This window comes from Hippocampus zosterae, chromosome 6, assembly GCF_025434085.1.
Source record: "Hippocampus zosterae strain Florida chromosome 6, ASM2543408v3, whole genome shotgun sequence".
NCBI lineage: Eukaryota > Metazoa > Chordata > Actinopteri > Syngnathiformes > Syngnathidae > Hippocampus > Hippocampus zosterae.
The window spans coordinates 5,075,762-5,099,378 of NC_067456.1; the positions used below are offsets into that span (position 1 = coordinate 5,075,762).

Sequence of the window (23,617 nt, forward strand, 5' to 3'; positions counted from 1 at the left end):
CTTTTAATCGCCGGGAAGCCACCCTGGCAAACACACCAGGCAACTGTTGCTCAGCGCCGTCTCCTCCTCTGCCTCCCCGCACACAATTGTCCACTTAAAGAAGCAACACATGCTTGCGCACGCATTGACTGAGCGAGGGATGCAGGAACACACCTGCAAACTGGCAGGGTAATCCACGGAAAAAGGTTAAAGCCGATGTCTTCCCAAATGATGACAATCTTAAGAGGTCACATCAGTCATTGCTAAGGTCAGGCTTCCCATGAAATGTCTTTGCTTTCATAATACTTCACCTAAAGTCATATGCCAACCATCCCCGTACCTCAGGAAGTGAATTTCGACTTCAATTTTTTTTTTTTACTTGTCCTAATTCAGCTTTAGTTGAAAACAAATGCACATTTTGAACGGTTTTCGGTCATCTTAACTTTTTAACTCACTGAATTGGCAAGCATTGATAGAGAACAGTACTTTCACTACTTTTTCGTTTGTTTATTTTTTTATTTCACACAAAATACAGTGTCAAAAGTCAGTTATGGTATTTTTAGCCCGTATGCGACACGTATCAGATTTTTTTCATGCGGTGGGGTGTAAACGGTACAATACACGTCACATCCAATCCTAACGTCGCGCCCCGCAATAAAATTAACCAAGGGGGGTGATTTTGACAAATGAAGAGGGAAACACAAAAAAAATGGGAACACCGCATATTTATCAAACAATATTGCTCCGTTTGCTCCATCGGTACCTTAAAATGTTCTGCCGGGGAATGCTTTAAATGCGCTAAATAGCAAAAGTTACAATTAATCTGCGGATCCACTTTTCGTAACTTTTGTGGTGTTGAGATTTTTTTTTCGAATGTAAAACGTGCCTCGGCTTAATAAACGTGTGTGATGCCCAGAAACTTTGAGCCGTGGGTATTCTGCGTCTTGCCGCTTTCGAAATGCGTTGCCAAAGTGAGGATTTGCAGATGCATTGCAGCACATGCTCCTGCTGAAAGCGTGTGGATGTGGATGAATGTCAGGATATGTGGTCCCATCAGTGTTTGCGTACATTTATGGAAGTGAGCAGTGCAGTCCATACCTGAAGTTGTCATTTTGTATATCTGTGTTCATGCTTGCCGGTATGATCCTGCTGTGTGTGTGTTTGTTGTGTGTGTGTGTGAGTGAATGGGCGCTGTCAGGTGCTGCTGCGCGCTGCGCCAGCTGCATCTGGAGCCATCTGTGTCGAGGCTCTGTGGGAGTCGAGCGGATGACTTTAATGTACTTGAACCCCAGACAGACCTTTTTTTCCCAGACAGTCGTCAGTGTGAATGCAAGACAACTGGGCCCAGTCAAGCTGAACCGGCGGATCTGGGTGGTGAGCAGAAGACAGACGCTTTGGTTACACTGTAACCCCCCCAGTCAGGCTCACTGGGGAACCTCTGGCAAGCAGACACACAAAACATGGGAATCTGTTTCAATGATGCTCAAAGATTGTTTTTGTTGTTTGATGTGAGAGGACGCCGTTTCGACAAAGTGTCTCTCCTCGGACAAGTTTGGCATTTAACGTGATGCTTTTTTTGTGGACAAGCTCACATTTTTTTTGCTGTATGAAAGTTCATGTTTTTACATAATAGCTCAAAAATAACAAATGGGAGAGACATTTTACATATATATACATCTCATCTCATCTCATCTCATCTTCCGAGCCGCTTGATCCTCACTAGGGTCGCGGGGGGTGCTGGAGCCCATCCCAGCTGTCTTCGGGCAGTAGGCGGGGGACACCCTGAATCGGTTGCCAGCCAATCGCAGGGCACACAGAAACGAACAACCATCCACGCTCACACTCACACCTAGGGACAACTTAGAGTGTTCAATCAGCCTGCCACGCATGTTTTTGGAATGTGGGAGGAAACCGGAGCACCCGGAGAAAACCCACGCAGGCCCGGGGAGAACATGCAAACTCCACACAGGGAGGCCGGAGCTGGAATCGAACCCGGTACCTCTGCACTGATATATATACACGTGATGGGTTTTTTTCTTGCTTGATCTTGGTTGCACCGTTGCTAACTTCTCACCACGAACAACAATTTACGACCATGTAAACAACAATGTTTAAATGGTCAAAATGGGGCAAGTTTATTTTATATTTATAATAATAATAATACATTTTATTTGTGGGCGCCTTTCTAGAAACTCAAGGACATTTGAGTTTTTATATATATTTAATTTTTTTACAAATTAATTATTAATTTATTTAAAAAATATAAATTAAATATATTTATATTTAAAATAAATATTTATTGTTTTTTTAAAATTATACTTATTTTTGGGTAGTTGATTGAAGGTCAAGTAGGAGCAACCGACATTTTCTGCATCACACTTAACGTCGAGTTAGAGTTAGGCAAGTATCGATACAATGTATCGGTTTCGGGTAGATACCAGCCTTATTTTAAGGTATAAGGATACCAGCACCAATATTTATGGGACAACCCCCCTTTTTTTGTCATTGTGTTAAATGCAATTCAAACAAAAGTACTAGAGGTAACGGTACTCTGTATTGGTGAGTACTCAAAGAGCAAATGTCGTTCTGAAAAAATGTGGTTTGGAACATCCCGAGTCAGCCTAATTTTAATGCCACAGCCCCAGGCAACATAATTGCTCGGGATTTGGAGATTGCTATGATATGCTGTGATGTTTTAACTGGCGGTGTAGTCCTCAATGAATTATTTATGAAACATTTCCAATTGCTGAAACATTGAAATTGAATTTTCGGAATGAATGGCAACCGCAAGATCGCACAAAAGCGCGAGCCAAAGAGCAACGAGCGCACACCCGTGATTACCACCACAAAGCAGCGGCCCAGAAACAATATGATTAGTGAAGCACAAAATCAATTAATGCAGCTGCAGAATCAATAGGTGTCTCTCAGCATATATGTCCTGCAGTTAATTAATAAACAATAAAGACATTAAGCGACAGAGCATCAGACTGTGGCAACGACTGTCATCAGTCATGACGTGTGCACCGATGGCATCAGCGGGAAAGCGACGGGAAAACACTGACAGATATAAATGAGGCCAGAGTGAAAGACTGAATACGCCCGCAGGCTAAGATGCTGTGACAATGTACACACACATCCAAGGGCGTGAGCGCGCATAAACTTACAAAAGCGCTCATGCGTGAGCTACCCGATGCTTTGGAAAACACCAAAACGTACGTGGTGAAAGACTTTCAACTCAGCCCTCTCTTGAAGCCAAGCATCTATAATATAATAATGCCAATATCAACAATATCAACATATTTGGACTTGTTAGTATTCATTTGGAACAAGCCCAGGGTTTGATGAGGCTTGATCCGCGTTGGAAAACGGCCCACAGCATCTACCTATCATGCCGTTTTGCTGTATTCTGCTGCAAGTCGCAATAAAGACGACTCCATCCGACGCTATCTGAAATCGATCAAACGTTTTCCCGTCCATCCATCCATCCATCCATCCATCTTCTACCGCTTATCCGAGGCCGGGTCGCGGGGGCAACAGCTTTAGCAGGGAAGCCCAGACTTCCCTCTCCCTAGCTACTTCTTCCAGCTCTCCCTGGGGGATCCCGAGGCGTTCCCAGGCCAGCTGGGTGACATAGTCTCTCCAGCGTGTCCTGGGTCTTCCTCGGGGTCTCCTCCCGGTGGGACATGCCCGGAACACCTCACCAGGGAGGCGTTCAGGAGGCATCCGAATCAGATGCCCAAGCCACCTCATCTGGCTCCTCTCGATGTGGAGGAGAAGCGGCTCGACTCGGAGAACCTCCCGGATGACCGAGCTTCTCACCTTATCTCTAAGGGAGAGCCCGGACACCCTGCGGAGAAAACTCATTTCGGCCGCTTGTATCCGGGATCTCGTTCTTTCGGGCACGACCCAAAGCTCGTGACCATAGAACGTTTTCCCGTTCTAAATGTATTCATGTTCAGTATTTATTAACATGAAGAAAAAGGTCTTCATTTTAAGAAAATGCCTTTGGTTGTTTGCCCCCCTGGTTGAGACATGCAATGTATCATATTTGGCTTTCATCCAGCAAAGCAAAATATTAGAAACAGCTCTCAGGATGAAATTAGTGCAGCTCTAAAACAGCATTAAGCTCCGCCAGGGTCGATAAATAATTTTTTTTGGATCAGAACAAACATGTATGCACAGCTCAAGTCCACAGGAAGCTTTGTCTATTCAGGCTGAGCTCTGTGACATCACTTTGAGCAGACAGCTGATCCATTTGTCACACAGCTGACATTTGGAACATAACTCTAGACCCGCGGATGTATTTGTTTTAGCTTTATGGAAGGCGTTACACACCGCCTTTCCGGTTAATTCAATAACCCGTGACGACAGCGATAACTGCCAGGTGCTGTTTTTTTTTTTTTTTTTTAAACACCGTAATCCGACTCGTGCTACCGCTCCCGTCACCTTATGCTATGACACCGCTACCGTATTTATTTTGGCCGTGGCGCGCGCACTCGACATCATTCAAATTCTTTCTCACCTCAATCAATGTGACCCAGCGCCAGGCGACCGTCTTCTCGGTCTCAATAGTGGAGAAACAACGAGATTTCTATCCGTAACGCTATTACCGGCTTTAATGGAGTTAGAGTTGCCTCAGTGTATATGTGGGGAAGGCAGTGAAGAACTTTATTAGGTTTATGACCTTTTTGCTTTTGTCCCTTATTCTACTACGAGTGATACAAGCCTCGCCTTTGAGCCCCAGTGAGAGGAAGGTTTCAGCCCCGAGAGGAAAAGTTCAAGACGGGCCACTCACTCATCTAAATTCCACTTCAGCTCCAAACAAAGTGCTATCTTTCAAAGACGTGGAACAGTTGTTATTAGTGCTTTCTTTCTTTTTTTTTCAAATGTTGACTGGAGTGGTTTTCAGAGTGGCACTGCGCAGCTGATTACAAGGAGAGTCTTAATCAGGTGGCGCAGTCTGCTCGGGGGCCCCTGGGGCTCGCCGTGTGCTACATCCTGTCAGACTGCGCGGAGAAACAATCCATCATCGGGAGGAGCTCGGAGACAGAGAAGCTTGGGCGCATGGGAGCGACGACGACGAGAAAGGGGGTTAGAAAGCGGGGCAAGGGAGCACGGGTAGAGGAAGAGAGGTAGGGAGCGGAGGTTTAAGGTAAGAGGAGAGACACAAGGCCGAAGACTGAAAACTAACTCGGAGTTAGAAAGCTGCCCGAGAGATGATCAAGAAGTCGGCAAGTCGAGCTGGACAACAAACGGCGGCCATATCAAAGTAACTGCGACACTTTTAACGCAAAGACATCTTCCTCATGGTGACGATCGTCAAAGAAATCTCTTTTGGCGGTTGGTTCAAACGATAAACAGAAGGAAAAAAAAGAATTGAGAGTCGGGGGAGCGGAGGGATGGAGGTGGGCCGGCGTTTTACACCGTCTGGGCTCTGTCTGAGGCCGGTGTAATGATGCGGCTCTTTAGAAGACGTCGAAAATGAAAGGCCAGAACAATCCTCCGTGACAGGTGGGATCCTTTATATCTAACAGAGGAGAGACAGCGCAGAGCCCCCCCACGCGCGCGCACGCCCCCACGAGTACACTTGTGGCTATTTGCATTGAAAGAGCCACGCACACACACATAAACTGCAGTGAATTCCACGAGGGGAATTCGCCGCTCCGTCCATGTGAAGAAGAGGAGTTAAAATGGACAAAGAGCAGATCCCATCAAGGTGATTTATAAAATTGTAAAAAGATGGGCTTTCTTGGCACACCATGAGGGGATATTAAGTAGGGATCGCACACAGATCACCCCGCAAAACCTTTTCATCTTGATTCTGGGGGAAAAAAAAAAAGATCTTTCTCAACTCCCCCAGAAATGGGAGACGTCTGCGGATATTTATGTGCGAGAGCAAGAGAGACAGCCTTAATGATATGAAAAGAAAACTGGAATCTGCCTCAGTCCTGGAAGGGCCAAAAAGTGAAGAGCGTTTGTATTAGCACTTGGCCAATCCCCCCAAATGAAGACAACCCTGCCATTGGGAGGGGGGGGGGGGGTTTAAAAACAACGGCGAGTACGAGAGGAAAAACAACGGCATCAACTAATAGGGTATAAACAATTTAAGAGAAGTGACACAAACAAGGAGCGAGCTAAAAAGAATGGGGGGTGGGGGGGATCCGCGAGGGAAGGAGGGAATGGGAAATCCGCATCTGACAAAAAGGGCTCAAGCATCATACATCAAGCACTTGTTACCTCTCCCGGTGCCCGTGATTGCACATGACTGCAAACAAGTCAGTGATAAAAATCTGAAGAAAGATGAGAGCGATCAGGCCGACTTTAAAGACCATCAATCACGGGCCCCGTAAGCTCCGATATTATTAGTTCAAGTAAAGCTGCACTCTTCCATTTTATGGACATCATAAAGGACTTTGGTGTAGGTGGGAGGGGGGCGGGGGCAGGAGGGAAGGAGATCCTGCAGTGTTTCAACTAGGACTGGGATGGATGCGTTTGCAAAAGTGGACTGGATAGTGGACGGACGGCGCTAAATTTCGTAACCCGAAAAGAACACACCTCTGTGGGGGAAGGAATGTGCGACGGGAGTGGAAGGTCCCACTTTCAAGATGCGAGTGAAAGAAAGAAAAAAAAAAGTACAGTGGAAAGGACTCTCCTCTTTTTTTCAATGTCTGCTCAGCATGTCAGGAAGTCTGACAACATGAAATGAGCTCGGGGCGACACATGAGAGAAGTTGTGTTTCCTTCGTACACAGACCATAGGAATTGATTTGGGATTTGTACCGATAATAACATGTGATTGATATAAACCTGCAATATTTTGGGGACGGCGGCCCGCTCGTCCAGTGGTTAGCACGTCGCCTTCACGGTGCAGAGGTACTGGGTTCGATTCCAGCTCCAGCCTCCCTGTGTGGAGTTTGCATGTTCTCCCCGGGCCTGCGTGGGTTTTCTCCGGGTGCTCCGGTTTCCTCCCACATTCCAAAAACATGCATGGCAGGCTGATTGGACGATCTAAATTGTCCCTAGGTGCGAGTGTGGGTGCGGATGGTTGTTCGTTTCTGTGTGCCCTCCGATTGGCTGGCAACCGATTCAGGGTGTCCCCCGCCTGCTGCCCGAAGACAAATTAATTGCAATGTATGTAAAATGACAACAAGAAACTCATTGCATCATCATCATCCTCACCGAGCTGTACTATTTGGAATCCGATCGTAACTCTACAGACTCAAATGGACTTGCTTCGCTTTAAAGATCAAACGTCCATGAATCGTGTGGCAGCCAGTGTCCATGACGATGCACACCCCAAATTGAAAATGTTAATTTTCGACTTACAAATCCAATATGCGAGTGTGCTGCGCTTTTTCGGAAGCACCAACATCATCTTAAAAAATTTACAAAATCGTGCGCTAACTTGCACCGCTTCTTAACTCATTCACTCCCAAAGACGTTTATAAACGTCTTTTCAGACTTGGTCCAGAATTGGCTGGTACTGAATGAGGTCACCTCCGCAAGCTACTCACGGCAGCTCCGATTTGCACGTCGCATTGTGGTGTCAATGATCAGCCAAAATGACTCCGTTTCGACCCCCAAAATGGTCAAATAAATTCATTCATTCATTCATCTTCCTAACCGCTTGATCCTCACTAGGGTCACGGGGGGTGCTGGAGCCTATCCCAGCTGTCTTCGGGCAGTAGGCGGGGGACACCCTGAATCGGTTGCCAGCCAATCGCAGGGCACACAGAAACGAATAACCATTCGCACTCACACTCACACCAAGGGACAATTTAGAGTGTTCAATCAGCCTGCCATGCATATTTTTGGAATGTGGGAGGAAACCGGAGCACCCGGAGAAAATCCACGCAGGCCCGGGGAGAACATGCAAACTCCACACAGGGCGGCCGGAGCTGGAATCGAACCCGGTACCACTGCACTGTGAAGCCCACGTGCTAACCACTGGACTACCGGGCCGCCCGGTCAAATAAATATTCCATATAATGTCTGCAGTGACTTCATTAACACTTGTTGTTTCCTCTCAAAGGAAATTCTGACCGTTTTCTGATTCATGGACAGCCCCCACCCCCACCCCCCGCCCCCAACTTTCTCTCTGCCTGCCCACCACTGAGGACATAAAGGCGAGCGTGAAGTCCATCACTGCCTGCTGAATAGCTGCCCTTTGTGCCTCTGAACGTCATTCACCAGCTGAAAGGACCCCAGAGCGCTCGCTGCCACTGCACCTCTGCGCGCTGCCTGCTTGAAAAGAGCGCCTATGCCCACTGCGACGTGGCTGAAAAACTTCACCTCGTTTCAACGCCTCTCAAGAAACGAGCCATTTGGGAATGTCAATTATATCCAGTCGCTCACTTTTGGAAACCTTTCCTACATGTTCACCAGTGATGTGGGTGGGATTGGTTATTGAGAGTATCAACCACACAGCCATCCTTCACCTTGTAGTTCTCTATCAAGTCCCAGAGGCCTGAGCTTGGTTTGTCCGGCCTGACAGTGGCACACCAGTGAACAAAAGGGCTGCCCTGGAATGTCAGCGGGTTCACATTTCACATGCAGATGCGTGACCCCAGAGCCCTTTCGAGAGAAGGTGTGCTTTAACCTCGCCGAGGAGGAGGAGGAGGAGGAGGAGGAAGAGGAGGGGGAAACGGGGATCAAGAGGCACTTTAAGGGGAGCCTGAAATGGGGGAGGGGTACCAAAAAAAACCCCCAAGTTTGCACTGCTTGCTTTTCCTCCTCCGATGCTAAAGTTTCTCGGCATATCTCCCAAAGCTCTGCTGAATGGTGTTTAAAACTCACTTAAAGAATAGCATAATTGTCGCTATCCAGAAAAACTCGTCAAAAGCCGGCTCCTTTATGTGTGGTCTATGATGCGCCCTCTCTCTTCCCCTACTTCCAAATACATAAAAGCATTAACTTTTTAAGTGCACACTTAGGGGTTTTCTCTCCCCCCCCACCCCCCCAAATGGTTGAAAAGGCACAACGGGAGGGGTTACGTAAGGCATAGGAACAGCGAGCGCCACAAAAGAAACCAAAGTTACTGTCACATGCTCTCTGTAGGCCCAAGCCAGGCACAGTTTCAACTCAAGGGCTTCACGCTCCTTTAACATATTCTCCTTCCCTCGCTCTTCTCCGAGCGCGCTCTTTCCTTGTTCTGCGGCTCCCACTTTACTTTGTTTCTGATAGCTCGCGCATCAAAGCCATCAAGACCTTCTGCGAAAGCCTGAAAATTCCGTGCACATTTGTTTGTTTTGACCTGGAAGCCCTTTCCTAAAGCTACGACGCTCCAACTTGTAAAAATATGGAAGAGGGTAAAGAACTAATTCTGGTACTGGCTTTGTTTTTGTTTTGTTTCTTCAACGCGGTGAAGTGAATCGCTGACGAGGTGGGTAAAACTTTGGGGTATTTTTATCCCATCAATATATTTCATTGAAAACGTCACGACCAATGCAAGCGTTTTGTGAAGTGAATGAACGCATGCCGTAAATTCAGCGGAATACATTTTGCAAAATGATAAGCACTGTTATTTGGACAGATTTAAGTATGTCACTTTTTTTCCCCCTGCCATTTATCAATCGTCAGCAAAAAGAGCGTCCGTCGCAGACGGATCTTCTGCCCATATTAACGGAATGCTGGCTCCCGATACATTTTGTTATTTTTAAGATCCTATTATCTGTTTTCAAATCTTTAAATGGCCTCGCTCCACCTTACCTCTCAGAGCTCCTCTGACGCTACACCCCTGCCCGGTGTCTCAGGTCTGAGGACCAGACGTTATTAGAGGTACCAAGAAGTAAGCCTTTTCCATTGCTGGTCCCTCTCTTCGGAATCATCTTTAAAACTCGCCTCAAAACTCATTTGTATTCTTTGGCTTTTGACTCAGCATGACTCAGACTTGATCTTAGATTTACGGTTTTGTGCTTTCTGTTGTCTGTGTGATTCATTTCTTGTTTTATTGTTGTATATATGATATTTGCTCTAAGTACAGCACTTTGAATACAGCGATGGCTGCTCTATAAATACAGTTGAGTTGAGTTGAGCTTGCGTGCGTGCGGATGCTTTCAACACTGTGTGTGAGATACTCTGCATTTAGCAGTTCTGCCATCTAATAGTTGAGACATCTATAGCGTCCGCCAGGAAGGCCATGGGGAGCAATCCATAGACCTGCGTAGCCATGGCAACTAAACAAGGATAGTGCTAGATGTCAGGCCAGCATGGCTAAATTACCCATTAGAGAAAGCAGGGAGGGGAGAAAGGGAATACTGGTCAGGGCACGAGAGGCTAATGGGGAGATAAGATGGCCAACATTTTGATGACAAATGCGCGTGCGCACATGCACACGACGATGTGCGCTGTGATATGCACAGACTCATACAAATAGAAACAAAACACACAAAAAAATAAAAACAGAAGCGGGTCATCTTTGTACACATAAGGTATTTGCTGATAAGCGGTACAATGAATCAAAATGTGCACACAAGGACATAAAGTGAAGACAAAATGGTTTTAATAAAGAACCCCCTCTTGGAGAGCTTGCTCGCGAATGCGAGGAAGATATATTTATAGGAAACCTCCCCGCGAGATCATCTGCGCTCAGTCTCATAGTCACGCATGCAGTGTGGGTGTGGCGCGCGTGCACATGGTCGAAATGTTGCGTTATTGCCTCATTCCTATCTTGCGCCGCAGAGGAGAAGACGCGGCGCGGTGTATATGAAAAGCTAAAAGAAATACGGGCCCACTCATTCCCACCGCACTTAAAGACACTTTTAACCTACGCCGCACACCTAAAAGTTACACTAACATGCCCAAAGTGAGCTCCAAGGCGCATGCGCGGGGCCGCGCAACAAACGCGGTAATCAGCCTTGCACAAACAGAGTCAAGCGGTCGGGCTCCTCCTGACTTTAATGCCGCGCATTCATTTGCAAGCGCCATAATTAGCGTCAGGCACACAGAGGCTGGTCCCGGGGGAACGCTGTGATAACCGCTTCGCCTTCTATTAGGGCACTCATTCCGAGAGTGTCAGACATTGCACATCTTCATTGTGGGGGCCCGTAGCACAGCAGCAGCGTAGCTACTGTTGAAGCAGGCAAGACGATGGGGACAAGGGGCAATGTTGAGATTCCATCGGAAGGAAAAGAAAAGACAAATGCGGTTGTAAGACAAATAAAAAAGGAAGGGGAAGACAAAGGTGGTTGCGCATTTTACAGCAGAGCGAAAGAAGAACAGGCTGGACAGAGGTAATGAATGTCATTCTGAAATTGTTTTAGCCGCAAAGAGGTCTATTCTTACGCTACTATAAAGGAAACAATTTATCCCCACTGATCAGCCCCCCGTCTCCTTTATCCTCGCTCTCTTTGATCTGCCAGCATATTGCCTTGATGTGTCCCATTCAATAGCGAATCTGGGGCAATTTTAATGCTTTTGTACCTCGCCACCGCTCCACTTCTCCCTCCCCGTTTAAAAATAGCTGTTAATTATAAGTGCAGTTTAAATGTCTCTAGTGACCCAGAAATGCAGGTTGGAGCCAGAAGAAGGGGCCTGAGCATCTCCAAGTTTCAAAAGTCTGAGACGTTATTGCACCCCCCCCCCCATCCTCCTTTCGCCATGCATTCTTCAAACTCGTCGTTCACCCCCCCTCCCCTACCCCTCCCCCACCACACCAAAAATCCTTTGTCTTTTCTTTTCTCCCCTTCGTCTATGATTCTTCTCCTCCATCGCCTTAGTGTTCTTGCACTTTTCCACATCTCCATCTCATCCTCCTCTGTGCCGTTTGTTGAGCGAGTTGAGAGAGCGAGCGGGGCGAGATGATGAGGGATTTGCCACTTTCTCTTCAGCACCACCAGAGAACTGCAGCAAGACATGGGAGACCATGACTGTGAAACCGCTGCAGTCTGCACATTGTGTGTGTGTGTGTGCATCTTTGTATCTCTCTCCTCAACTTCCTCCTCTCGTGGAGCTAGAGGAGTGGGATGTTGAAAGGAAAGGTGTGTGAAGGTGTGCTAAGGTAGCACGAGGCGCTACGCAGAGGCGCTGGTATACCTCTGGGGAAGAGAAAGGACTGTGCGGGGACCTGAGATGTGCACCTGGGTGTATGTGTAGGTGGTGGTGGGGGGGGGCAGTGTTATAAATAAAGCATTAGCCTCTTGAAGGGAACAAAGATGTGAGGGGCTGTCTCTGCAGCTCTCTTTCTCCCTACTAACTCTAACTAACAGTAAACCCGCAGGCATGTACATGTACTGCTTTCATCGCTGAGGGGGTACATGTAACACGACAAAAAAGAGGAAAACTAGGGGACTTTTTGTCAAAAGCTGGGCATTTTTCGACTACTTGCTGTGATGCCCAACGGATTAAATGGCTGTTGCAAAGCGGAAATCAAATTGTTGGCTTCTATCCATCCAGCAAATGATTTGCCAACTTAAGTTAAAAAATAACCCCCCCCCCAACACACACACACACACTCATTGGATAGTAACAATTAAGAGGTCAACACAAAATACTACAACCTTTTATCCCCAGTTTACTCTTGTAAGTTTCTTTTAACACATTACAAGATTGAATTGTGCAACAAATGATGGCCGGTCGATCTACGTCCCAACCCTCACCTATGGTCACGAGCTATGGGTCGTGACCGAAAGAACGAGATCCCGGATACAAGCGGCCGAAATGAGATTTCTCCGCAGGGTGTCCGGGCTCTCCCTTAGAGATAAGGTGAAAAGCTCAGTCATCCGGGAGGGGCTCAGAGTCGAGCCGCTTCTCCTCCACATCGAGAGGAGCCAGATGAGGTGGCTTGGGCATCTGATTCGGATGCCTCCTGAGCGCCTCCCCGGTGAGGTGTTACGGTCATGTCCCACCGGGAGGAGACCCCGAGGAAGACCCAGGACACGCTGGAGAGACTATGTCACCCAGCTTGCCTGGGAACGACTCGGGATCCCCCGGGGAGAGCTGGAAGAAGTAGCTAGGGAGAGGGAAGTCTGGGCTTCCCTGCTAAAGCTGTTGCCCCCGCGACCCGGCCCCGGACAAGCGGTAGATGATGGATGGATGGATGGATGGATGGATGGATGATGGCAGGGATTGGTCCAGAAATACACCGGACGTTCTGGGAAATTGACATATTTTCTCCAAATTCTCGATGGCCACCACCATATTTCCCGCCAGTTATTAACGGTAAACCAGAAAATGAGTAAAGTTGCAGAAATTATGTGTCATTTTACGAGAGCGTACATTAAACAAGCCCATGTGCCAACAGAGCATGTCCACTGTGGATTTGATAACGCCATTAATCCCAACAAGGAAATGACTCCACTTCCTCTAAATGTGAGTAGTTTGTCATTCATTGATCAAAGCACATTTTAGGAGCATGCCCCTTTAGTGCCTTGCTATCAAAATTAGGAGGTGGGGGTGGGGGGGGTGTATTTGTTTTTTATCTGCACTGCATCCCTACATGCACATAAACAAATCACTCATAATGCTGTGTGGCCATTCATGCGACATATAGCTATGCTCCTTGTTGTGGCTCGGCAATAAAAAATGTGCACAAGGAGATGTGCTGACACAGTGCTGAGTCGGGTTTCACTCACTGATGGCAGCTCAACACAAGGTGCATAAATGACAGCAATGTATTGCTTAGTTCATGGGTATGGCAGCATTGACTGAGCTCATAAAACAAGTGCTAATGTTGAGAGAGAGAGAGAGAGAGTGGGGGGGGGGAATAAAGTGCTATCTAGTGTCAATTTGGGCTCCATTTTTAGGCATCACTATCAACTAAAGAATTCACACAGTATCTTAAAAGGTTCACAGAACTCCGCTCGACATGTTCAGTTATGTCATAGATCAAGCTGCATTTGCTCTACGCTGCGTGTCAGAGAGGATCCAGGACTGGTGTCACCAAAGATATTCTAAATCCAAGCTACAGTTTCCCTTGGAAGTCATCCCCCCGGAGTGCAACGCACTTTCCCGGCCTTTTCTGCCACGTCTTGATGAATTCTTGCAGTGATCTTCTTCGGCTCCTCCGCAGCTCCGTGGTCATGATTATCTTGATCTATTGCGGGCGTGCTAGAGAAGGGGTCCCCCACTTTCAGGGGTGGAGCTATGTGGAGCTACACTTCAAGAAAAAGGGATTATCTAGTAAATTAAGTTCAGCACAGTCATGCTGGGCATCTCATCTGAATAATTTCTGTGTCTGCGCCTATCCTCTTGGTGACCGCCTTGAGTTCGAGAAAGAGGGAAAAGCCACATAAGGGAAGTTGGCAAGTTGGTTCAGCAAGGCAATGGTCTTCTTGGACAGGAACTGTCGGATGCTCAGGGCATTGTGAGAAGGCATGTTGTCATGATGAAGCAACCACGATCTGATCTGCCACAATTTGTGGCTTTCTCGGGCATTGAACAGACCAAACAATGCCGACATTAGAGGCTAAAACTAAGTTAGCCTAGCTAAAACGTAGTTTGGGTTTGAGATCCATCTTTTGTGACACCAGTCCTGGAACTTATCTTAGACATCTCATGTGTTTCTCACGAAAGTAAGTTGAATGTATTGTATTTTAAATCCCCAGGTTAAAAAAACAAGTCTGGACAAGAAGCCATCTTTTGTACCTGACAGTACAGATTATCTTGTCTGTCAGAATAAACAATCACAACTTCATCAAGATTGTCATGAAACACACAAATCCGGCGAGCCAGCCAGGTTTCGGTTAGTTTAAAGCGAAGCAAATGGCAACATGAAAGAAATTAGATGACTTTGTGATGATGGTGGTACGAGATAAGAGTTAATGACCTTGATAAGAGACCAGGGACGTGGACAGCCTGAGGAGAAGACGTGATGCGTTGCCGTGATGGCAATGTGGTAGTCCTGGTGACAAGGAGATGAAGAGGCCGCACTTTTTGGCTGGTGTTACACATCAGCACTGTTGTTTGCCACGGGAATCAAGCGAATGTGTGTGTGTGTGTACTGAGCGAGGTCTGAAGGCGCCCCAGCTGAGGCCTTGCATGGTGACAGCGGGAGATAAGAATCTAATGAGATAAGGAATGTATGCAAATGAACCTGGCCACAGTTCATCCTAATCAGCTTAACGCGCAGATAGATATCAGCTTTTCAGAATTTAAAACAATCAACTCCGGATTTTTCATGCCGTGTATGAATACAAAGCACACCGGCAAAACTATTCAGACGCGCGGATTATGAAGTCAAAATATCCGATGTGGATATAGTATGTCATACAATCATGATGGATATTTTGGACAACTTGATCGATAAATATGTCAATAGGTACAATTTCACAGTTTTTTAAAACATAATTTTAAAAATTGCAAAGACACATTCTCCGATTCTTCCTTTGACATCTTAGGTTGAAGACAAGTACAACAATGCAGACATTGGTAAGAAACGGAGAGCACCTTGCTCTAACTATTTTGGCTGAATGTGGTGGGCTGGTGCCCATCTTTTCTGGCTCACGTCCCACATAGCATTCATCTAATGAAAACCTGGCTGAATGACATGCTGGCTGTCTCATCACGGATCATTGCCAAAGGTTCCTCTTCCCCGCATCAAAGTCACTCTGCTCTAATGTAGCTTTTATCAATGGCCAAAAGAAAGCGAATCACTTCACTTAAAATTAGAAACAATCCACTAGACGAAAACGTGAAGCGAGGATGAATACACTTGAAGGAACTTATGATGGTAACAACCTGAGAAAGTTATTACTGCTGTTTTAACTGAAAATGTCAAATATATATGAACCCATCCATCCATTTTTGAATTTGTTTATCCTCGCAAGGGTCGCGGGCATCCTGGAGCCACTCCCAGCTGTCTTGGGCAGTAGGCGGTGTACACCTTCAATCGGTTGCGAGCCAATCAGTCCAAGGCGGACGTTTCATGCATGAGAAATATGATTGGTCTAAAAATTCACCTTCGTTCACAATACAAGTTGATTGATATATTTTTCTAGTTGCGATTGCCCTGAACATTTGAGCGGTCTCCGACTTTCTGACTCGACACAGTATCCCTTTTCTCTCTTACTGGGAAACATAAGTCAGCGTGCATGAGTTGTACAATGAGGATGATTTTCACCCAGTTCCTGCCCTGCCTCACCCTCTTTGGCTCTCACCCCGGTCTCACCCCTCTAAAGTTCATCCCTCTCTCCTCTCGCTCTCTCAGCCAGCCTCTCATCACTTGTTCATCACGTCATAGCAGTTGGAGGCAGAGTCCCAGCTCCCATCAAAGAGACCAAGACGTGATATTTTTAGGCGAGGACTCGCTTTGAGCTGTCGCTCCACTGAGAATAAACCCTGTCCAAACACGAATGCCTTGTTACACAGAAGGGTGCATGAGATAAAAAGCTCCCCCTCAAGGGGTTAGCTGCACCATGACTGCACAGAAAGTGTACTCCGGCTGGAGACGCCGACACCTTCACTGCCCCCTTGCTGTCCTCTGGATGTGTGTCAACACAGTGAGCAGATTGGGCATGGGCACATGCCAGGGTATTCTGGGAAAAGCTCCAAAGAACATATTTGTTGAATAGGGAGGAGAGCGGAAACGGCCCGGCGCGTACAGGGTGGCGTGGCTATAAACGTTGGGTGATGCAAGGGTGACACATGAGGTGGTGAGTTGAGTCGTTAGGTGAAGTTGAGGTTGAGGGTGGGGGGAGCTGGATTGGGGGGAGGGGGGGGGGGTGGACTCCTGTGTCAGGACTGAGTCATCACTTTGGAAAAGTGGATCCTGTCCCAACTGATTAGTATGAGTTACCATTGCTGGTGTCTGGAACTCAGACGGCCTGCTGCAAAGATCTTTAACCTTGGAGGTTGACGGAATGAGGTTATGAGCACAAGGTGCCAAGGAAGATTTGTACGGCAAGCTCTTTTTATGACCCCCTAGATCAATTTAGAGAGTGTAGTTTAGCAAAGTAAAACACCAGGTTAAAAAAAAAACACACATAATTTCTAAATGAATAAATGTGTGTGATCCACTATATCCACTTGTTGAAATAGTGTACCGTCTCTGTACAAGTGGTCGTGTTCCATGTCGTGCGATTGACCTGCGACATGCCATCGTCCAATGTCAGGGGTCTTGCAGTGGCGGTGCGATTTCACACACCTTGTGGAAAATGACTCACTCTGAAATTAAACGTGACGTTTTAAGAGTGAAGGCTTTGATAGGGAGCCTCTGCTCGATTGTTACATTTTCTTTTAAAACACGATGCCTGTCAATATTTACAGTTTGCAAAAATGCATTTGTATGACCAAAAGTTCACCAAATGCCAGGTGAGGAAATTTTGAAGAACACACTGGTTGTCCTGTTGCTCCTGACACTGCATTAATGTAAATCTTTCCACGTGGGATGAAATAGGATGACGCATATCAAGGTTTCCCATTGCAGCATTGTATTCTTAAGCAGAGATTAAAAGAAAAATGGGCCTTAGACCCGTTACGGGTCTTGAACCCAAGTATGAGAAAGTCTGGTCGAAAATATCATTGAAATAACTTGCAACTGGAAAATCAAATCGACTTTTACGTTAAAGTTGACAAAGTTTGTTTTCATAATAGTGACAGAACTGTCAAGTCACACTGTGGCCATTCTGAAGTGGAGCGGGTTTCTTCCATAGCCTGCACAGTGACCTCTAAAGAAGGCGGGCAAAAAAACAAAAAAGAAAACAAAACAAAACCCTAACCTACTTGACAAATGCCATCACATGTAAAGTATGCTTTAGCGCCATTCCTTGTCATGGCGCTGCTGTTCCATTCTGAAAGTGAGGCGCATTCAAACACTTTCGCAAGGTCAGAAAAGCAACCGACTAATAGGATCGGACCAACCTTCCTCAATAAAACGCAAACACTTCTTTCACAAAACAACTACACAAAAAAACAAAACCAGAAGCCAAAAAAAAAAACCCATCAGAAATGGCACACGTTTACACGCGGTGGCTTTTAAAACACACATGGCATATAAAACACATGAGCGTAGTCGGTGCATGAGCCGGTATGTGGAGGTCATGCATCGCACATAAACTGGAAGCGGCACCTTGATGTAAATTCTTCCCCCTTGACAACTGAGGTTTCTCATAAGCTCCAGTAAGTCTGCTGGTTACTGCATTCTCCGAGGGGCAGCCATGACATTATGTTCATTTAGTTGGGGGGGACTCTGACATCTGCGCAGTCCTTTTGTGTAAATGCGTGATGCGTGTGTTTTAAAGGTAATGATGTATATCAGGGTGGAGGGGGGGGGGGAGAAAAGAATCTGCCCATATCATAAAAATACCCGTAACTGCATGAATTGTGCTGAAAGGCACAACTTTATTTGCACGTGTTTCTCCTTGCTATTGTGTGAATGTCTTTTTTATCCATCTGCATCAATCTCCTCCCCAATGAGAGACTACAAATAGACGTGCAAAGAGACTCAATCCCTGTTGCGTGCTTGCCTGGGGAGGCGGATTAGAACCAAATGGACAGCTTCATGCCACAGGGCTGGTCTTGATGCCACTGTAAGCTTGGTATTTCCTGCCCAATGGGAGCAATAATTAAGAGGGTGCACGGCAGGCCGCAGAGCCCGACTCCCTGCAACCTTTATTAGGCTTTTGCTCAGCTTGGAAACAAGAGGCCATTGCAGGAAAAATAACATTATGCAGCCTGACAAAAATTGGGAAAAAAATAAATCTACACATACTTGGATATATATGTTGTAATTCGGACAACGGTTTTAAAATGAGCCGTTGATTAAAGGTGTGCCTTATACTCCAAAGCGCCTTATAGTGCGGAAAATCGGATACAGATGTTTAATGTAATACAGCAGCAACACTTGACTGATATCCCACATAACATGTACATTTTATATAATTACGTTACCACACACAGTGTTTTTTTATCACTGCTGAGCCTTGAAGCTTAACTTCACCAAAGTTTTTGGAACAAATGTATGTTTGGCTAAAAGATTTTTGGTAATGCCATACTTACTCTCATAGTGTAACGACATTATTTTTGTAACGCATTACTCGAGACACGATGACACACCTGCCAGTATTAAGCGCCACTCAGAGTCAAGGGGTTACGAAGGTGCTTATACCCTGAACGGCCACTCCTTTTTCACCTCGGCTTTCACCGATGATTCATAAAGCAAGCCCTGCATGAAGCAGCGCAGGGGGAGGGCAACAATTAGCGTGTTGGTAAACAACTCCATCAGTAACGATCCCCTATTTCGCCTCAGCGCTTAAGTTTGCCCCGCCCTGCCTGGGAGGGGGTACTTTGTCAGGGAAGGTGGAGATTGTTAGGCCACTTGAGTGCCACTTCAGAGTGCAGACAGGAGACAGAGCAGCAAGACTCCACTGGAGGATTTTTCCTCTTGCCTGTTTTTAGTGTGTGTGTTACAGTACTTTCTCAAATTGCATACACTGATTTTTATCAACATTCAATTGAACAAAGCGTAATGACACGTCATTAGACTCTAACAAGTCATTTACAGTGGGACAGAGAGCCCCTTCCAACTGTGGCCTACACATCTTTCATCACTGTCTTTGTGAGGACGTCAACCTGGCGTTGGACGTGCGTGTGCATCAGTGTGTGTACATGTGTGTCGTGCTAAAGAGAGTGGATAGGGCAGGGGGTTCAGGGCAATGTAAAGTAATCCTTTAAGCGGGAGTCTTTAACTCTTTGAGAAAGTAAACAGCCGAGTAGTTGAGGGAGTATTATCATTGGGTAGTGTTACCGTGAGTGCCTGACTTGGGGGAAGCCATTTGTGTGCTCTTATATTTTTGTCTTTGAGTGGCACAACCCTTGACATCCCACCTTTATTGTGTCGACATTTCTCTTTGTGTGGACATTTTGCCAGGTTGAGCTCCTTTCACCTCATTACACCAAGCGTGTGTGTGTGTGTGTGTGTGTGTGTATCTGAATTCATGTTCAATGTTGAATGCAGTCTTGAAAAACTATGCCAGAACACAAGCAGATGTCTCTTCACCGGGCTACCAAATTGAAAATACCACTGATTATGTCCCAATTCGCTTAAAGGCCACTAACTGATGCATAATGCAATTTGTTTATATGTGCATGATTGGGCATGTGTCCTTGAGTATGTCTAAAAATGTGTGTGTTGTGTGTGTGCAGGCATGCGTAGCTGGCGTGTTAGTGTTTCGGTGTTAAGGGGGGTAGTGGGGGGTAAGGATGACCCTGCACAGCTGACGGTCAGCCATGCAGGACAGAACAACACAATAACACTCTTGTTAACCAGGACATGGCATACCTCCCACCTGTTACCCCCAAAGCCACCCACAGGCAGACATATCCTTGCACATGAGGAGACATGAACCGGGTGCGCACATTTTTTTTTTTAAGTACATGCATCCAGGTGCTTCCCCGTGATGGCTCATTTGTGTCCACTTCTTCCATCATTTAGCAGCACTGTCATTTATCTCCAAGGCTGTCAGAGAGGTTCTCATCGCTTAGCCTACTTCCTGTCTGCCTAAACAGGCCTTTCAAGCCAACATGTTTAGCCTGGAGAGCAGTGGAGAGGATGCAAATGGCGTCCTGACGCCTCAGAAATTGGCCATCGACAACTATTACACACTGCTGGAGAGCTTTCGAGTTGTAACTTTTTTTGGGAGGGGGGGAGCGGAGGAAAATAAGCAAAGGCCTTTATTATACATGCAGGTTTTGCAATCTGTTTACATTCATCATTCGACAATGCTATTATACTATTTATGTGTCCTTTGCCATCTATTGAATGCTTACCTTGTTTAGACAACAAAGCCATGGGAAGCAGAGTGTCGACTAAATCTATAAAATATTCAGACTCCTTAGCGAGTGAAAACATGAGTGAGTGGACTGGTGACACAGAGCAAATATTGGTTGATTGACTCCCAATGAAAGTGTTGGCCGTTGTGAGGTGAGCAGAGATGATTTCTACGGGCTGCTGGAGACATGGGAACTTTATCTGTTAGAATACAGTGGAACACTTAAGGTCAAACACAATCTAACCTCGGATACAAGGGGGACCATTTTTTTTCAAGAAATACTAGAAATGGAAACCGTTACAAGGTTATACTGCGGTCCTCATAAAATCTTAATTGCTCTACAGATATGCTCGATACAATTGACAGTCTGTACAAATATGTTAATTGCTTTTAATTGGAAATCCACACAAATCTCATTCTCAACATGTTCAATGGGAAGGTGAGTCGCGGGTGTGCCTCACACGTCTCGTTTTATTACATTGTCGTGAAAAAGTTCAAAGAGGCTAACCGCTGTTAACGTCAAAATGGAATAAAACAACACCTTGGGGGAATTCTAACTCTACTAAAAAAAATCTAATTGATTGAAGGAGTTGACAAATCTTTCAATGGATATATTTATCAACATCGAGCATATTTTTATAAGGAAAGTTTGGAGAACTCGAGTGAGTAACACGGTGGAAAAGATGCCGACAGAGTGCGCTTGTGTGTGACGAGCTTGGGAGCGTGGGGGTGCAAAATGGGGGAGTGAGCAAAAAAGCCAAAAACAAATTCACAGTGCCAGCTCAACTTCCAAAAGTGTGAAAATCTCTATAAACCAATCAGCTCCAATAACAGGCAAGAGTGAATAGATGAGAAACAGAGTGGGCAGAGTAAGAGGCTGTGCGGGGGCCACAGAATGAACTGGCCTCCCCCATTCACTTTTAAATTTCCTCCACAGTCCCCTGCACACTGTTAATTACTGGCCAGGCATTCCCCTGCCACCTTTTCACACACAACAAGCGCCTCATCCAGACCCACCGCTGGAATATGCCCGAAGCCCAAGGATCAACACCAATTATGGCCCTAAGCCGGACCCATTTCTTTCTAGCCTACGGGGTGCGCAGAGGGTGTTAAACCGGGGAGACGAGGGGAGCAGAGGTGGTGGGAGGGTTCTTTTTCCCACAACATAAATGTCTCTGTTTACTTCTAGATTGCATGCTGAGTTTACATTGAATGTTTTACTATATACTGTATATATATATAAAATACCTATGTATAATACCGTGCATCAAAACAGGAAGGCACACTGCAAACCTCAGCTCGAGGACTTAAGATCCCTTTTTATCCAGAACGTCTCGTCATAGAACCTGCAGTGATGATGGATAATCAATGAACAACCAAGGTATGACAAATGGATTCACACGGAGAGTGCAGCGGAAAAAATTAGCAAGGAGGGGGGGGGGGGCAGAAAGTGGAAAGGGAAGTGGAGTGTTATGTTGGAAAAACAATCATCAAGCCTTCATGAAAATGTTGATTTTGTCTGCCTGCAGACCAACACACACACACACACACACACACACAAAAGCAATTGGGAATGAGTAGGTCGACCAACATACAATATATGGACTGACTGCAGGCCGATCGACGCCTTGGCACACACATGCACAACTTGAAGCTCTAAGAAGTCATTAGTTTCCCACGTAAGGAAGCTAGCTGATGAAAGGTCATAAATGCAGCTATGTAAATAAAACAAATGAAAAAGCCCCGAGCTGGGAGGTGGTGTGAGGTGATGCTGAAGAGGAACGAAAGAAACCATCGGCTTTTTATTTGTGCTGCGCTCTTTATTTTCACCAAAGCAGGAGGAGTAGGAGATGGCATTGCATAGCCTATGCACATGGCTGAAAATAATAACCAGCAGCAGTCTTCGGGCTCCGATGTTTGGGGTGAAATATGCATTTGAAAAAATGCACAGCAATGCAAAAAATATCTTTTTGCATTTTTAATAATAGCACCCTGGTGTGATGTTGCCAATATGTGACAGGTGGCCAAATATGCAAGACACATTCTGGTTATGACTCTTGGAACAGCATGAATAGAGTCATTTTTTAAAAGTTTTTGAGTTAAAAAGTACACACTTTACCTGTAGTTAAAGGATCGGCCACAATTTCCCCGTGACATTGTGTGTCATGCCATCTATTTTAGCGACTTGTCACTTCCTATCACAAATGACCCCCCCATCAGGGTCGCATATGCGCTGCAGCCTATTCGTGCTGAGTTTAGGTGATAGGCAGGTATACTTTAGAATGTTTGTTAGTTCAATTGCAGGACACACACAGACAAACAACCACTGTGGCAGCCGTGGACAATTTAGAGCACACGTGTCAAATCGGTATCCTTGTGGCCCTGCGTATGTGTTGTTCTAATTCCAATAAAATGCAACAAATGACCTAAAATATGTCAGAGTCCAGGAGTTGGACCGTAGCTGAGGTCCGACGGGCAAGCAGAGCATTTACAGTGAAGAATGGCCTCGTCTTCTCCCCATAACAAGGCTCCACTTCCCATAGCGTGGCATTTAACATAAACAGATGAGCTAATCTCAACACCTGCCTCATTCCAGTAAATAAATAAGCCACCCCCCATCCATCCACCCCCGCCCCCACCAACCGATGTGCCTTTTCTTGTGCATGTCCATTCCTCTATCCCCCTGCTGTGCCAATGCTCTCTATTTATTTCCCCACTTCTCCATCAGTCGGTTAGAGGAAAAGTGGAAAAAACAGAAAAGGGCTCATATCATCAGCGGGCCAAAGGTGAGTCGCCTGGGGAGGCGGCAGGAATGAAATTCTCCCAGTCCCATTTTAGCAGCCATTCAAAGCACATTACTCCGGAGAAGGAGAAACTTATAAAGCCTCCTGCACTTGAGCACATTTCTGAGTGTTTACTGCACACAGAGAAGGG

The 23,617-nt window shown here is 46.1% G+C and overlaps 1 long non-coding RNA gene across 3 annotated transcripts in view; it reads right to left on the reverse strand.

The window, feature by feature from the left end:
- LOC127601833 (uncharacterized) overlaps window positions 1–23,617 on the reverse strand; it is a 108,415-nt gene that overhangs the window by 28,285 nt on the left and 56,513 nt on the right. The gene's annotated exons all lie outside the window — the stretch shown is intronic.